The sequence below is a fragment of the Entelurus aequoreus genome, unplaced genomic scaffold (genome assembly GCF_033978785.1).
Source record: "Entelurus aequoreus isolate RoL-2023_Sb unplaced genomic scaffold, RoL_Eaeq_v1.1 HiC_scaffold_31, whole genome shotgun sequence".
Lineage (NCBI taxonomy): Eukaryota > Metazoa > Chordata > Actinopteri > Syngnathiformes > Syngnathidae > Entelurus > Entelurus aequoreus.
Genome location: NW_026907963.1, coordinates 449,926 through 467,077, shown reverse-complemented (window position 1 = coordinate 467,077; position 17,152 = coordinate 449,926). Strand labels below are relative to the sequence as shown.

At 37.3% G+C, this 17,152-nt stretch overlaps 1 long non-coding RNA gene across 6 annotated transcripts in view; it reads right to left on the bottom strand.

Moving 5' to 3' along the window:
- LOC133645288 (uncharacterized) overlaps positions 1 to 14,672 on the bottom strand; it is a 166,356-nt gene extending 151,684 nt beyond the window's left edge. Inside the window, exons 1-5 of one of the 6 annotated variants that reach the window (XR_009824954.1) lie at positions 14,448 to 14,672; positions 14,299 to 14,373; positions 10,072 to 10,196; positions 7,248 to 7,364; positions 7,053 to 7,164 (exon numbers count right to left, since the gene is read on the bottom strand). This is a non-coding gene — a long non-coding RNA (uncharacterized LOC133645288). Of the gene's footprint in view, positions 1 to 7,052; positions 7,365 to 10,071; positions 10,197 to 14,298; positions 14,374 to 14,447 lie in introns of all 6 variants that reach the window. The other 5 variants (XR_009824953.1, XR_009824951.1, XR_009824950.1 and 2 more) reach the window with 5 other exon arrangements.
- Positions 14,673 to 17,152: the final 2,480 nt, after the last annotated feature.

Below are 17,152 nucleotides of genomic sequence, written 5' to 3'. Positions count from 1 at the left end.
TGCTGAAGCAAGTCCGTTTTTTGGCATTTTTACGACAGGGCCCCCCTTACGACATTTTAGCAAAAAATGTTTTTCTTAAAAAATGCATTTTCTTACATTTTTTTACATTTACGGGTTTAGTCGGGACTCCTGATGACGTTTGGAGACATCTCCTACAACTACAGCACCAGAATTGTGCTGCTGAAGCAAGTCTGTTTTTTGAAAAATTTTTTGTAAAAAAAAAGTTTTCCCAAAAAAAGCATTTTATGCCATTTTTAGGTTTTGTAGGGACTCCTGATGACGTTTTGAGACATCTCCTACAACTACAGCACCAGAATTGTACTGCTGAAGCAAGTCGGTTTTTTGGCATTTTTACGACAGGGTCACCCCTTACGACATTTTAGCAAAAAATGTTTTTCTTAAAAAATGCATTTTCTTACATTTACGGGTTTAGTCGGGACTCCTGATGACGTTTTGAGACATCTCCTACAACTACAGCACCAGAATTGTGCTGCTGAAGCAAGTCCGTTTTTTGGAAAAATTTTTTGTAAAAAAAAAGTTTTCCCAAAAAAAGCATTTTATGCCATTTTTAGGTTTTGTAGGGACTCCTGATGACGTTTTGAGAAATCTCCTACAACTACAGCACCAGAATTGTACTGCTGAAGCAAGTCCGTTTTTTGGCATTTTTACGACAGGGTCCCCCCTTACGACATTTTAGCAAAAAATGTTTTTCGTAAAAAATGCATTTTCTTACATTTACGGGTTTAGTCGGGACTCCTGATGACGTTTTGAGACATCTCCTACAACTACAGCACCAGAATTGTGCTGCTGAAGCAAGTCTGTTTTTTGAATTTTTTTTTGTAAAAAAAAAGTTTTCCCAAAAAAAGCATTTTATGCCATTTTTAGGTTTTGTAGGGACTCCTGATGACGTTTTGAGACATCTCCTACAACTACAGCACCAGAATTGTACTGCTGAAGCAAGTCGGTTTTTTGGCATTTTTACGACAGGGTCCCCCCTTACGACATTTTAGCAAAAAATGTTTTTCTTAAAAAATGCATTTTCTTACATTTTCTTACATTTACGGGTTTAGTCGGGACTCCTGATGACGTTTTGAGACATCTCCTACAACTACAGCACCAGAATTGTGCTGCTCAAACAAGTCCGTTTTTTGAAATTTTTTTTGTAAAAAAAAAGTTTTCCCAAAAAAAGCATTTTATGCCATTTTTAGGTTTTGTAGGGACTCCTGATGACGTTTTAAGACATCTCCTACAACTACAGCACCAGAATTGTGCTGCTGAATCAAGTCCGTTTTTTGGAATTTTTACGACAGGGTTCCCCCTTACGACATTTTAGCAAAAAATGTTTTTCATAAAAAATGCATTTTCTTACATTTTCTTACATTTACGGGTTTAGTCGGGACTCCTGATGACGTTTTGAGACATCTCCTACAACTACAGCACCAGAATTGTGCTGCTGAAGCAAGTCTGTTTTTTGAATTTTTTTTTGTAAAAAGAAAGTTTACCAAAAAAAGGATTTTATGCCATTTTTAGGTTTTGTAGGGACTCCTGATGACGTTTTGAGACATCTCCTACAACTACAGCACCAGAATTGTACTGCTGAAGCAAGTCCGTTTTTTGGCATTTTTACGACAGTGTCCCCCCTTACTACATTTTAGCAAAAAATGTTTTACTTAAAAAATGCATTTTCTTACATTTACGGGTTTAGTCGGGACTCCTGATGACGTTTTGAGACATCTCCTACAACTACAGCACCAGAATTGTGCTGCTGAAGCAAGTCCGTTTTTTTGAATTTTTTTTTACGACATTTTGCAAAATATTTTTTTTCCGTGAAATATGCATTTTCTTCTAATTTCTTCCATTTTCGGGTTTAGTCGGGACGCCTGATGACGTTTTGAGACATCTCCTACAACTACAGCACCAGAATTGTGCTGCTGAAGCAAGTCTGTTTTTTGAATTTTTTTTTGTAAAAAAAAAGTTTTCCCAAAAAAAGCATTTTATGCCATTTTTAGGTTTTGTAGGGACTCCTGATGACGTTTTGAGACATCTCCTACAACTACAGCACCAGAATTGTACTGCTGAAGCAAGTCAGTTTTTTGGCATTTTTACGACAGGGTCCCCCCTTACGACATTTTAGCAAAAAATGTTTTTCTTAAAAAATGAATTTTCTTACATTTACGGGTTTAGTCGGGACTCCTGATGACGTTTTGAGACATCTCCTACAACTACAGCACCAGAATTCTGCTGCTGAAGCAAGTCTGTTTTTGAAATTTTTTTTGTAAAAAAAAAGTTTTCCCAAAAAAAGCATTTTCTGCCATTTTTAGGTTTTGTAGGGACTCCTGATGACGTTTTGAGACATCTCCTACAACTACAGCACCAGAATTGTACTGCTGAAGCAAGTCCGTTTTTTGGCATTTTTACGACAGGGCCCCCCTTACGACATTTTAGAAAAAAATGTTTTTCTTAAAAAATGCATTTTCTTACATTTTTTTACATTTACGGGTTTAGTCGGGACTCCTGATGACGTTTGGAGACATCTCCTACAACTACAGCACCAGAATTGTGCTGCTGAAGCAAGTCTGTTTTTTGAAAAATTTTTTGTAAAAAAAAAGTTTTCCCAAAAAAAGCATTTTATGCCATTTTTAGGTTTTGTAGGGACTCCTGATGACGTTTTGAGACATCTCCTACAACTACAGCACCAGAATTGTACTGCTGAAGCAAGTCGGTTTTTTGGCATTTTTACGACAGGGTCACCCCTTACGACATTTTAGCAAAAAATGTTTTTCTTAAAAAATGCATTTTCTTACATTTACGGGTTTAGTCGGGACTCCTGATGACGTTTTGAGACATCTCCTACAACTACAGCACCAGAATTGTGCTGCTGAAGCAAGTCCGTTTTTTGGAAAATTTTTTTGTAAAAAAAAAGTTTTCCCAAAAAAAGCATTTTATGCCATTTTTAGGTTTTGTAGGGACTCCTGATGACGTTTTGAGAAATCTCCTACAACTACAGCACCAGAATTGTACTGCTGAAGCAAGTCCGTTTTTTGGCATTTTTACGACAGGGTCCCCCCTTACGACATTTTAGCAAAAAATGTTTTTCGTAAAAAATGCATTTTCTTACATTTACGGGTTTAGTCGGGACTCCTGATGACGTTTTGAGACATCTCCTACAACTACAGCACCAGAATTGTGCTGCTGAAGCAAGTCTGTTTTTTGAATTTTTTTTTGTAAAAAAAAAGTTTTCCCAAAAAAAGCATTTTATGCCATTTTTAGGTTTTGTAGGGACTCCTGATGACGTTTTGAGACATCTCCTACAACTACAGCACCAGAATTGTACTGCTGAAGCAAGTCGGTTTTTTGGCATTTTTACGACAGGGTCCCCCCTTACGACATTTTAGCAAAAAATGTTTTTCTTAAAAAATGCATTTTCTTACATTTTCTTACATTTACGGGTTTAGTCGGGACTCCTGATGACGTTTTGAGACATCTCCTACAACTACAGCACCAGAATTGTGCTGCTCAAACAAGTCCGTTTTTTGAAAATTTTTTTGTAAAAAAAAAGTTTTCCCAAAAAAAGCATTTTATGCCATTTTTAGGTTTTGTAGGGACTCCTGATGACGTTTTAAGACATCTCCTACAACTACAGCACCAGAATTGTGCTGCTGAATCAAGTCCGTTTTTTGGAATTTTTACGACAGGGTTCCCCCTTACGACATTTTAGCAAAAAATGTTTTTCATAAAAAATGCATTTTCTTACATTTTCTTACATTTACGGGTTTAGTCGGGACTCCTGATGACGTTTTGAGACATCTCCTACAACTACAGCACCAGAATTGTGCTGCTGAAGCAAGTCTGTTTTTTGAATTTTTTTTTGTAAAAAGAAAGTTTACCAAAAAAAGGATTTTATGCCATTTTTAGGTTTTGTAGGGACTCCTGATGACGTTTTGAGACATCTCCTACAACTACAGCACCAGAATTGTACTGCTGAAGCAAGTCCGTTTTTTGGCATTTTTACGACAGTGTCCCCCCTTACTACATTTTAGCAAAAAATGTTTTACTTAAAAAATGCATTTTCTTACATTTACGGGTTTAGTCGGGACTCCTGATGACGTTTTGAGACATCTCCTACAACTACAGCACCAGAATTGTGCTGCTGAAGCAAGTCCGTTTTTTTGAATTTTTTTTTACGACATTTTGCAAAATATTTTTTTTCCGTGAAATATGCATTTTCTTCTAATTTCTTCCATTTTCGGGTTTAGTCGGGACGCCTGATGACGTTTTGAGACATCTCCTACAACTACAGCACCAGAATTGTGCTGCTGAAGCAAGTCCGTTTTTTGGAATTTTTACGACAGGGCCCGTACGACATTTTAGGAAAAAATGTTTTTCTTAAAAAATGCATTTTCTTACATTTTCTTACATTCACGGGTTTAGTCGGGACTCCTGATGACGTTTTGAGACATCTCCTACAACTACAGCACCAGAATTGTGCTGCTGAAGCAAGTCCGTTTTTTGGAATTTTTACGACAGGGTCCCCCCTTACGACATTTTAGCAAAAAATGTTTTTTGTAAAAAATGCATTTTCTTACATTTTCTTACATTTAGGGGTTTAGTCGGGACTCCTGATGACGTTTTGAGACATCTCCTACAACTACAGCACCAGAATTGTGCTGCTGAAGCAAGTCTGTTTTTTGAATTTTTTTTTGTAAACATTTTTTTTCCCAAAAAAAGCATTTTATGCCATTTTTAGGTTTTGTAGGGACTCCTGATGACGTTTTGAGACATCTCCTACAACTACAGCACCAGAATTGTGCTGCTGAAGCAAGTCCGTTTTTTGGAATTTTTACGACAGGGTCCCCCCTTACGACATTTTAGCAAAAATGTTTTTCTTAAAAAATGCATTTTCTTACATTTTCGGGTTTAGTCGGGACTCCTGATGACGTTTTGAGACATCTCCTACAACTACAGCACCAGAATTGTGCTGCTGAAGCAAGTTCGTTTTTTGGAATTTTTACGACAGGGTCCCCCCTTACGACATTTTAGCAAAAATGTTTTTCTTAAAAAATGCATTTTCTTACATTTTCTTACATTTACGGGTTTAGTCGGGACTCCTGATGACGTTTTGAGACATCTCCTACAACTACAGCACCAGAATTGTGCTGCTGAAGCAAGTCTGTTTTTTTAATTTTTTTTTGTAAAAAAAAAGTTTTCCCAAAAAAAGCATTTTCTGCCATTTTTAGGTTTTGTAGGGACTCCTGATTACGTTTTGAGACATCTCCTACAACTACAGCACCAGAATTGTACTGCTGAACCCAGTCCGTTTTTTGGCATTTTTACGACAGGGTCCCCCCTTACGACATTTTAGCAAAAAATGTTTTTCGTAAAAAATGCATTTTCTTACATTTACGGGTTTAGTCGGGACTCCTGATGACGTTTTGAGACATCTCCTACAACTACAGCACCAGAATTGTGCTGCTGAAGCAAGTCCGTTTTTTGGAATTTTTACGACAGGGTCCCCCCTTACGACATTTTAGCAAAAAATGTTTTTCGTAAAATATGCGTTTTCTTACATTTTCTTACATTTACGGGTTTAGTCGGGACTCCTGATGACGTTTTGAGACATCTCCTACAACTACAGCACCAGAATTGTGCTGCTGAAGCAAGTCGGTTTTTTGAATTTTTTTTTGTAAATAAAAAGTTTTCCCAAAAAAAGCATTTTATGCAATTTTTAGGTTTTGTAGGGACTCCTGATGACGTTTTGAGACATCTCCTACAAAAAAAGCAAGTCCGTTTTTTGGAATTTTTTGTAAGGGTCCCCCCTTACGACATTTTAGCAAAAAAATTGTTTCGTAAAATATGCATTTTATTCCATTTTCGGGTTGTGTCGGGACTCCTGATGACGTTTTGAGACATCTCCTATAACTACAGCACCAGAATTGTGCTGCTGAAGCAAGTCCGTTTTTTTGAATTTTTTTACGACATTTTAGCAAAAAAAAAATTCCGTAAAATATGCATTTTTTTACGATTTCTTACATTTACGGGTTTAGTCGGGACTCCTGATGACGTTTTGAGACATCTCTTACAGTTGCGCCTAATGTAATGAACAAGTTTGGTTGAGCTTACCCACCTCGAGGCTATTTTATTTGGTACATGGTGTAATTATAAGTGTGAGCAGTAGATGGCAGTCAAACATAAGAGATACGTGTAGCCTGCACTATGATGGGTTTTAAGTAAACAACAGCAACATTTTAAATGTTCCGTTGAAAATATAGAACATTAGACACGGCGCTCAAAAATCTATCAAAATGTTTTAGCACGACTTTGGTCAGCTATGAAGCCGCACCGCTTGAAGGATTGTCGGCGCATTAAACATACGACTATTATAATGGAGTGTGTATAAGGTAAGACATTATCTGGCGTTTTGTTTCGCAATATTATGCAACTTTTCTTAACTTCTGGTACCTGCTGATCTGTACTTGGGATCTGCATGAGTCCTGAAAAATTGTGTGTCCGCCTTTGTAGTTAATAAGCTTCTTCTTTTTCTCTATCTTCTTGTTATGTGACATTCATCCTCCGCTGTTGCCATTTCTAATATAAAGTAGTGTCAAGTTCTCACTTATATCTGTCAGTAAACTTGCCATGAAAGCGCTAAAACATACCGGTGTAGTGAGTTTACATTATTCACCCAAGGAAGTTTAGTTATTAGAGAGTTCCGGTTGAACGGTTTTTCACGGGACACATTTCCGGTGTGGTTGTTTCCGGATGAGGAGATGCTGCTCCATTATTGATTTGATTTTATTTCGTGTAGACCGCAATATGACTCAAGTAAACAACACCAACATTGTATATGCTCCATTGAAAATATAGAACATTACACACGGCGCTCAAAAATCTATCAAAACGTTTTAGTAGGACTTTGGTCAGCTATGAAACTGCACCGCTTGATGGATTGTACTGTGCTTCAACATAGGAGTATTATTATGGTGTGTGTATAAGGTAAGACATATTTTCTGGTGTTTTGTTTTGCAATATTATGCAAAAGAAACTTTTCTTACCTTCTGGTACCTGAAAATTTGTGCAGGTCCGCCTTTGTAGTCCGTGCAGACACCGTAGTCGATAAGCTTCTTCTTTTTCTCCACCTTCTTGTTATGGGACATCCATCCTCTGCTGTTGCCATTTGTAATAAAAAGCAGTGTAAAGTTATTACTTATTTCAGGCAGTAAACTCGCCATGAAAGCCCTAAAACATACCGGTGTAGTGAGTTACCATTATTCACCCAAGGAACTTTAGTTATTAGAGTTCTGGTCGGACGGTTTTTCACGGGACACATTTCTGGTGTTGTTGTTTCTGGATGAGCAGATGCTGCTCTGTTATTGATTGAAGTAAAGTCTGAATGTCATTAAAACAGTTAGCTCCATCTTTTGACACTTCACAACAAAGATGACGGGGAGAAGACGCTGCCGAAGGTGAGCCACGTAAATAAGACCGCCCACAAAACGGCGCACCCGGAAGCGGCTTGAAGATGATGTGTAAAACATCATCTATGCAACATTTTGAGCAAAGAACCACCATTACATGTTATGTAGACCCCAAGGAAGTCTTTTACATTTAGAAAAAAATATATATATTATGACTCCTTTAATGCGCCTTATAATCCGGTGCGCCTTATATATGAAAAAAAGATCAAAAATAGACCATTCATCGGCAGTGCTCCTTATAATTCGGTGTGCCCTATGGTCCGGAAAATACGGTTATGCTTTATATCAATATTTGTGAGGATGTTTACCAATTTATCTAGGCCAGAGGTGTCAAACTCATTTTAGATCGGGGGCCACATTGAGAAAAATCTACTCCCAAGTGGGCCGGACTGGTAAAATCACGGCACGATAACTTAAAAATAAAGACAACTTCAGATTGTTTTCTTTGTTTAAAAATAGAATTTCTCAAAAATAAACAAATCATGTTGTTTTTTTACACTTACATGTTGCAGTTAATAGTGTTCTACCTTTAATTGTCGTTATTTATACTTTCTGAATAAATGACGTGATAATGTTCATCAGTCAACTCATTGGTGTTCATTTTCAATCTAACAAGATTTTTAAAAAAATATCAAAATCAAATTACAGGATGTTATTTATGCAGTTTGCTAATTTTCTTCGACTGTTGCACTAACATCAGGTGTTTTATTTTTTTTGTACATACTGTATGTAGCATCATCTACAAAGATACAAAGAATTGCCATTGCCACATCTAGTGGACACATTCAAAACAGCAGTTTCTTTCATACAAAAATTTCAGCTCATTTGTATACTTAGCAAATTCATCCGGATAGAACCTGTTCACGGGCCTGATCCGTTTCATCCCAGCGATCGTATTTGTCACGTTTCATGTGTCAGGTAAAGTGCAATGAATGACTCCGCTTCCTAGTGTAAGAGTGAGCTTTTAGAAGTGTGCCATGACAGCAGACTCTCTAATCGGTGATTAAAACAGCTGAAAAAAAATCAAGTCTTCCAGAGATGGGCACAGTCTACACTACCTGCTGTCTGAGGCGAGTGCACAGCATCCTGCGTGACCAACAACACCCTGCTCCTCACCTGCGGCCCTCAGGTAGAAGGAACAGGTCTATACGTGCCAGGACAACTTGCCAACAGCTCGTCTGTATCCTCAGGCAGTGACCCTCTCTCACATCCCACCCATGAACTGCAACGTCTAATTATCACTTCTATTGATCTGCCCTTTATACTGTACACTGCATCCGGAAAGTATTCACAGCGCTTCATTTTTTGCCACATTTTGCTATGTTACAGCCTTATTCTAAAATGGTATCAATTAATTTTCGTCCTCAAAACTCTGCGTTTCTGGGTGTTGTTGATAAATGCAACAACACCCAGAAACGCCGCTGGCTTCGCTCGGCCCGAGCTCATCTAAGATGGACTGATTGGTTGGAATCTGCGCTTTTGCATGATATACTAGTTACTACGGTAATCTTCTCAGAAAGCACGTAGTCTCAAAGTTGTATTTGTGTTGGTACTGCATCAAAAAGCGACATCAGTGTGTAAAGGATATCACCACATGGACTCAGGAACACTTCAGAAAACCACTGTCAGTAACTACAGTTCGTCGCTACATCTGTAAGTGCAAGTTAAAACTCCACAATGCAAAGCGAATGCCATTTATCAACAACACCCAGAAACGCCGCCGGCTTCGCTCGGCCCGAGCTCATCTAAGATGTACTGATGCAAACTGGAAAAGTGTTCTGTGGTCTGACAAGTCCACATTTCAAATTGTTTTTGGAAACTGTGGACGTCGTGTCCTCCGGTCCAAAGAGGAAAAGAACCATCCGGATTGTTCTAGGCGCAAAGTTGAAAACCCAGCGTCTGTAATTGTATGGAAAACTTGTTTTGTTTAGTTTTTAATGTATGTTTTTATTGTTTTGTTTTTTAATGTATTATATTCTGTTTTTATATGTTTAAATGGATCTGAAGGTCTGCAATAAAGATTGATGATATGGGGGTGTATTAGTGGGTAACTTACACGTTTGTGAAGGCACCATTAATGCTGAAAGGTACATACAGGTTTTGGAGCAACAAAAGTTGCCATCCAAGCGACGTCTTTTTCATGGCCGCCCCTGCTTATTTCAGTAAGATATCGCCGAGCCACATTCTGCACGTGTTACAACAGCGTGGCTTCGTAGTAAAAGAGTGCGGGTACTAGACTGGCCTGCCTGTAGTACGAACTGTGCTCTGTAAATAAACTCGCCTTGCCGACCGTTTTCTGTCGTGGACAACGACAATTTCAATAAACTACAAGTTAAAAAAAAGGCATGAACATTTCCCTCTTTTGGGTATTGAAAAAATGTATCGAATGGCGCCGCTCAAGTACCGATCCATACCAGACTGTGAATTTTGTGCATCGTTCGTGGCACCCTTTGTGTTTACGCGTTTCATGGGTCAGGATTGCACCACCTAACGCATTTTTGATACATGGTTACTATGCAGTGTGTGTGTTATTCACTATGACAATGACAATAAATGCATTGAACTGAATACAAATCATGTTCGAGTAAATGAATACTTCTCTGATTTGAGGGCGAAGGCTTGTTCATGTGTCCTGTGATGAACTGGCGGCCAGTCTAGGGTGTAGGCCGGGGGTCAGCAACCCGCGTCTCTTTAGCACCGCCCTCGTGGCTCCCTGGACCTCTTTCAGAGATGTGTGAAGATGGGAAAAGATGAAGAACATTTTTATTTAAATATATTTTCTGTAGGAGAACAAACATGACACAAACCTTCCTAATTGTTAGAAGTCCCACTGTTTATGTTAAACATGCTTCACTGATGAGAGGATTTAGCAAGCACTGTTTTGTCCTACTAATTTCAGCGATCCTTGAACTCATTGTTGTTTGTTTACATGTACAACTTTCTCCGACGCTGCCACAGAAAGACGTGTTTTATGCCACTTCTTCTTTGTCTCATTTTGTCCACCAAACGTTCTACGCTGTGCGCGAATGCACAAAAGGTGAGCTTTGTTGATGTTATTGACTTGTTGGAGTGCTAATCGGGCATATTTGGTCAGAGCATGACTGCAAGCTAATCAATGCTAACATGCTATTTAAGCTAGCTGTATGTACATATTGCATCATTATGACTCGTTTTTAGGAATATTTGAGCTCATTTAATTTCCTTTACTTATGTCCTCTGTGCATTTCATTTATATTTGCATGTCTCATGACACATTATCTGTATGTAATATTGGCTGCATTTCTGATAGTTGTTTGTGCGCCATGTTGTTCCAGACCACAGCAAACGTTACCCAGCTTGTAAAGATTGTAATAAATCCATTAGAAGAAGACAGCCTGCCTTTTCCTTTAACTTGGACACACACATTTATACCTTTGACCCTTATGAGCCAGTCATTTCCAGAAGTTATCTCATCATGTGAGAAGCCTCCATTTAAATAACATATTATTCTTTTATCTTAATAGATTAAAAATGAACACCAATGAGTTGACTGATGAACATTATCACATCATTTAATCAGAAAGTATACATATCGACAAATAAAGGTAGAATACTATTAACCGCAACATGTAAGTGTAAAAAAAAAAAAAAACAACATTATGATTTCTACATTTTCAGAATGTGCTTGCTCTATTTTTAACAAAGAAAAAAACAAACAATCTGAAGTTGTCTTTTTTTTTAAGTTATCGTGCCTTGATTTTACCAGTCCGGCCCACTTGGGAGTAGATTTTTGTCCATGTGGCCCCCGATCTAAAATGAGTTTGACACCTCTACATTAGAACTTACGAATAATGGATTGGTAGGTTCATCGTAGCCAGCCTTGTGTATTATTCTAATGACCCTTTTTTCAAGTTGAATTATTGAGCCTGTGTTTGTTCTATAAACATTTCCCCAAAGTTCAACACAGTATGTTAGATATGGAAAAATAAAAGAATAATATAACTACAGCTGCAGCTATCGAATATTTTAGTAATCGAGTATTCTATCGAATATCCCGATCGATTAATCAAATAAATCATCATTTTGTTTAATTATACACGTTAAGATGTGCCCTCAATTATTGTGGTTGGCCTAATCGTCTTATTTCCTAAACGCCTGTTTTCATTATTGAAGGCTGACACGCACAGCTAAAAATGTGTATGTGCTAATAAAAACAGGTGCGCTCACAGCCCTATGTGCTGTGTGGTGTGACCGCATAAACAAAGTTCTTGTCTCTCGTGCGTTTTTGATGATTATCATACGGTGCCGTTTAAACGTTTTCTAAACTGGAGCGTACTTAAAAGAGCGGTGTCGTGCAGTGCAAGGGGGGGATGATCTGTGACGTAAACACGCTGTGCAACACCTAAACAGTCTGTGCGAAACGTGAGCTTTGACTACTGTTTAGTGAACCAGGCAAAATGCCGTAAAAAAATATATATACGACACCTCGAGGCAGCAACAATTCCTCGAATGTATTTTGTAATCGAATTACTCAAGGAATCATGTGCAGATATTTCTTATTCAGCATGTGTCTTACTTTATACAAAGAATAGCAATGGATTTGGATGTTTTTAGAATAGAATAGAAAGTACTTTATTGATCCCTCGGGGAAATTCAGCACCACAGTTCGCTCACAATAAAAATAAACACTAAGGTATTTTTTACATGTGAATAATATAAATACAGTCTATTATACAGCATTATTCACTTGTGAATAATATAAATACAGTCTATTATACACAGTGTTGGGTTAGTTACTGAAAACCAGTAACTAGTTACAGTTACTAGTTACTTTATTTCAAAAGCAACTCAGTTACTAACTCAGTTACTTACACCAAAAAGTAATGCGTTATTGTGAAAAGTAACTATTTAGTTACTTGTTTTTTTCTTCTTCTTTTTTTAAAGCTACCATTAATGCCCTTTAAGCCTTCATTTAAGTACTGTTATTGCACTGGAGAATAATACAATCTGTTGATCAGCGCTAGGAATTTTCAAAATGGGGTCCCAGGGACCCCATCAAGTCATAAAAATGGGGTCCTACAGTAAATTTTTGGGGTCCCACTTTTTGGTAAGCGTTTTGACAACAAAAAAGATAAACGTATGCATTATCCTGTTATATCTCACATTATGTATTGTGTTTTGGAAAAAGGTTGTCATAAACGTTACTTAATTCATAAAAAAAAATAAAGAAAGAAAACAAATTTGTATACATATGTAAATGTATTCAGTTATAAACATTCATTCACTTTCTTCTTTCCTTCATGGATCTAAACTTTACCGCTGCTGGTAGTTTTTTCTATGTTTTTATTGAATAAGTTGTAGGTGTATTTATTTCAGTATAAAAGTGTAAAAAGTGTTTTACTTGGGTCATGAAATGATGATAATGGTGTGCCAGGGCATACAAACATTTTATATTTAACGCTTAAATCTCTGGAGTCTACATCAACTTCAGATCTATCCCTCATTTCAAAATGTTTTAGTTATGTTGTTTTTTTGTCTGTTTGTTTTCCGCCCTTTTTTGTCAAACAAAACTATGTTTTTAATGGCAAACACACAAAATATGCAAAATCTTCCACCAAAAATATTTTTCAAAGTGGAATATTGGATGTGAAGTAATGGGAACCTTGGATAGGTCGATAATTCATAATAACATTGATTTTGATTCAATATTATGTTTTGAGCAATGACAGTTTGAAATAAATTGATTAATGTGGACCCCGATTTAAACAAGTTGAAAAACTTATTGGGGTGTTACCATTTAGTGGTCAATTGTACGGAATATGTACTGTACTGTGCAATCTATTAATAAAAGTCTCAATCAATCAATCCACTCCCTCGCTCTCTCTGTCCCTCCCTCACGAATGCTGCTGCGTGTGCACAATTAGTTTGGTTTTTAACCCCATCTTAACCCTGAACGTACATTGAAAATATACGCAACCCTGCCGGACATTTGAGGCATTTAAGAAACTCCGCCCGGACAGCCCCGCAAAAGAAGACACATGGTCAGTCTAGAATATCTCCATGTTAAGAAACTCGGCTTCAGCTCCACCATGATGTCTTGTAAGTAAACACAGACACGCCCCCCCGCCCCCCACCCCCCACCCCTCTCCACACCCACACACACACACACACCCACACACAGACACACACCCACACACAGACACACACACACACACACACACACACACACACACAGCGCCTCTTCTCTTGTCCCCGTTGTGACACAGGAAGAATTAAGTTAAGTTCAAGTTAAAGTACCAATGATTGTCACACACACACACTAGGTGTGGTGAAATTTGTCCTCTGCATTTGACCCATCCCCTTGGGGAGCAGTGGGCAGCAGCGGCGCCGCGCCCGGGAATCATTCAGAAGGACGACACTGCAACTCTCCAATAAAACACACTCAGATCTTCTGTTTTTAGCCGATACTACATAAGAAATGACATCAAATAACGCAGTAACGCATCATGTAGTAACGGTAACTGAGTTACTGAATATAAAAAATAACGCGTTAGACTACTAGTTACTTTGTAACGCGTTAGTCCCAACACTGATTATACAGCATTATTCACATGTCAATAACATAAATACAGTCTATTATACAGCATCATTCACATTTGAATAATATAAATACATTTAAGCACAGTTAAGTACTGTTTTCCCTTTAACATCACAAATGAGTTTGACATTTGAAGTTAATTGCTGACATGAATGGACTTTTCCAGCATATTATGTGTGTATGACTTTCACCTGTGTAATAGAATGACTTCATGCAACTTTTCTCGGAGGACAATTGAACACTCACCTACCGAAAATGCAAACTTCGTCGCTGCTCGGTGACCTTTGTCTAGCGGCAGAATGTCTCTCTCGTCGTGTTGATCTAAATGAGAAGGAATGAATGACATTGGAACAAATAACAGCGCTGACATGATAGGAGGCGTGTTAGCTAGCAACCTGTTGTATTCTGATGACGTGCTAGCGTCACTTCCGCTGGGACGAGACCAGAGCGGTTACAAAACGTGACTTTCATTTATAATAATTGAATGGTGTGTGTTCAAATAACCCTCCTCGGCCTTATAATTGTTACAAGTCGCGCTGTTGACATCTTTTCTTGGGAAATGGAGTCGACTCCAGGGGGTCTTTCCGCGGGCTCTGCCATTTTGAAATATGACGTCACGACCCGACGTCATCACCACCCGGAAGTGTGGATCTTCTTCTTCTTTTGTTTTTATAGCTGGTTGGCAAGCAACCTTCTGGTGTGCATTACCGCCACCTACTGACATGGAGTGTGGACCACTTCTAGAGATCACCTTAGCACAGACCTGGGCAGATGAACGTCCGGGGGCCACATGCGGCCCCTTAAGCTTTTCAATCTGAATAATATGAATAACATCATTAAAAGTTCAGTTAAAGTGCCAATGATTGTCACACACACACACACTAGGTGTGGCGAAATTATTCTCTGCATTTGAACCATCACCCTTGATCACCCCCAGGGAGGTGAGGGGAGCAGTGAGCAGCAGCGGTGGCCGCGCCCGGGAATCATTTTGGTGATTCAACCCCCAATTCCAACCCTTGATGCTGAGTGCCAAGCAGGGAGGTAATGGCTCCCATTTTTATATAATAAAATACATGAATAAATCTTATTCATACACTCTTATTCATACACTCTTATTCATATACTCTTATTCATATACTCTTATTCATACACTCTTATTCATACACTCTTATTCATACACTCTTATTCATATAATCTTATTCATACACTCTTATTCATACACTGTTATTCATCCACTCTTATTCATCCACTCTTATTCATACACTGTTATTCATATAATCTTATTCATACACTCTTATTCATATACTCTTATTCATACACTCTTATTCATATACTCTTATTCATACACTCTTATTCATACACTCTTATTCATACACTCTTAGTCATCCACTCTTATTCATACACTCTTAGTCATCCACTCTTATTCATATACTCTTATTCATACACTGTTATTCATATAATCTTATTCATACACTCTTATTCATACACTCTTATTCATACACTCTTAGTCATCCACTCTTATTCATATAATCTTATTCATACACTGTTATTCATATAATCTTATTCATACACTCTTATTCATACACTCTTAGTCATATACTCTTATTCATACACTCTTATTCATATACTCTTATTCATATACTCTTATTCATACATTCTTATTCATACACTCTTATTCATATACTCTTATTCATATACTCTTATTCATACATTCTTATTCATACACTCTTATTCATATACTCTTATTCATACACTCTTATTCATACATTCTTATTCATACACTCTTAGTCATACACTCTTAGTCATACACTCTTAGTCATCCACTCTTATTCATACACTCTTATTCATCCACTCTTATTCATACACTCTTAGTCATCCACTCTTAGTCATCCACTCTTATTCATACACTCTTATTCATGCATTCTTAGTCATATACTCTTATTCATACACTCTTATTCATATACTCTTATTCATATACTCTTAGTCATCCACTCTTATTCATACACTCTTATTCATCCACTCTTATTCATACACTCTTAGTCATCCACTCTTAGTCATCCACTCTTAGTCATCCACTCTTATTCATACACTCTTATTCATGCATTCTTAGTCATATACTCTTATTCATACACTCTTATTCATATACTCTTATTCATACACTCTTAGTCATATACTCTTATTCATACACTCTTATTCATATACTCTTATTCATATACTCTTATTCATACATTCTTATTCATACACTCTTAGTCATATACTCTTATTCATACACTCTTATTCATATACTCTTATTCATACACTCTTATTCATACATTCTTATTCATACACTCTTAGTCATCCACTCTTATTCATATACTCTTATTCATATACTCTTAGTCATCCACTCTTATTCATACACTCTTATTCATCCACTCTTATTCATCCACTCTTAGTCATCCACTCTTAGTCATCCACTCTTATTCATACACTCTTATTCATACACTCTTAGTCATCCACTCTTATTCATACACTCTTATTCATACACTCTTATTAATCCACTCTTATTCATACACTCTTAGTCATCCACTGTTAGTCATACACTCTTATTAATCCACTCTTATTCATACACTCTTAGTCATCCACTGTTAGTCATACACTCTTATTCATACACTCTTATTCATACACTCTTAGTCATCCACTCTTATTCATACACTCTTATTCATACACTCTTATTAATCCACTCTTATTCATACACTCTTAGTCATCCACTCTTATTCATACACTCTTATTCATACACTCTTAGTCATCCACTCTTATTCATACACTCTTATTCATACACTCTTATTAATCCACTCTTATTCATACACTCTTAGTCATCCACTGTTAGTCATACACTCTTATTCATACACTCTTATTCATACACTCTTAGTCATCCACTCTTATTCATACACTCTTATTCATACACTCTTATTAATCCACTCTTATTCATACACTCTTAGTCATCCACTCTTAGTCATCCACTCTTATTCATCCACTCTTATTCATACACTCTTATTCATACACTCACACATTATCTCAATTAACTCAATTGTAATTATCTCAATTGCAATTACATGACAGA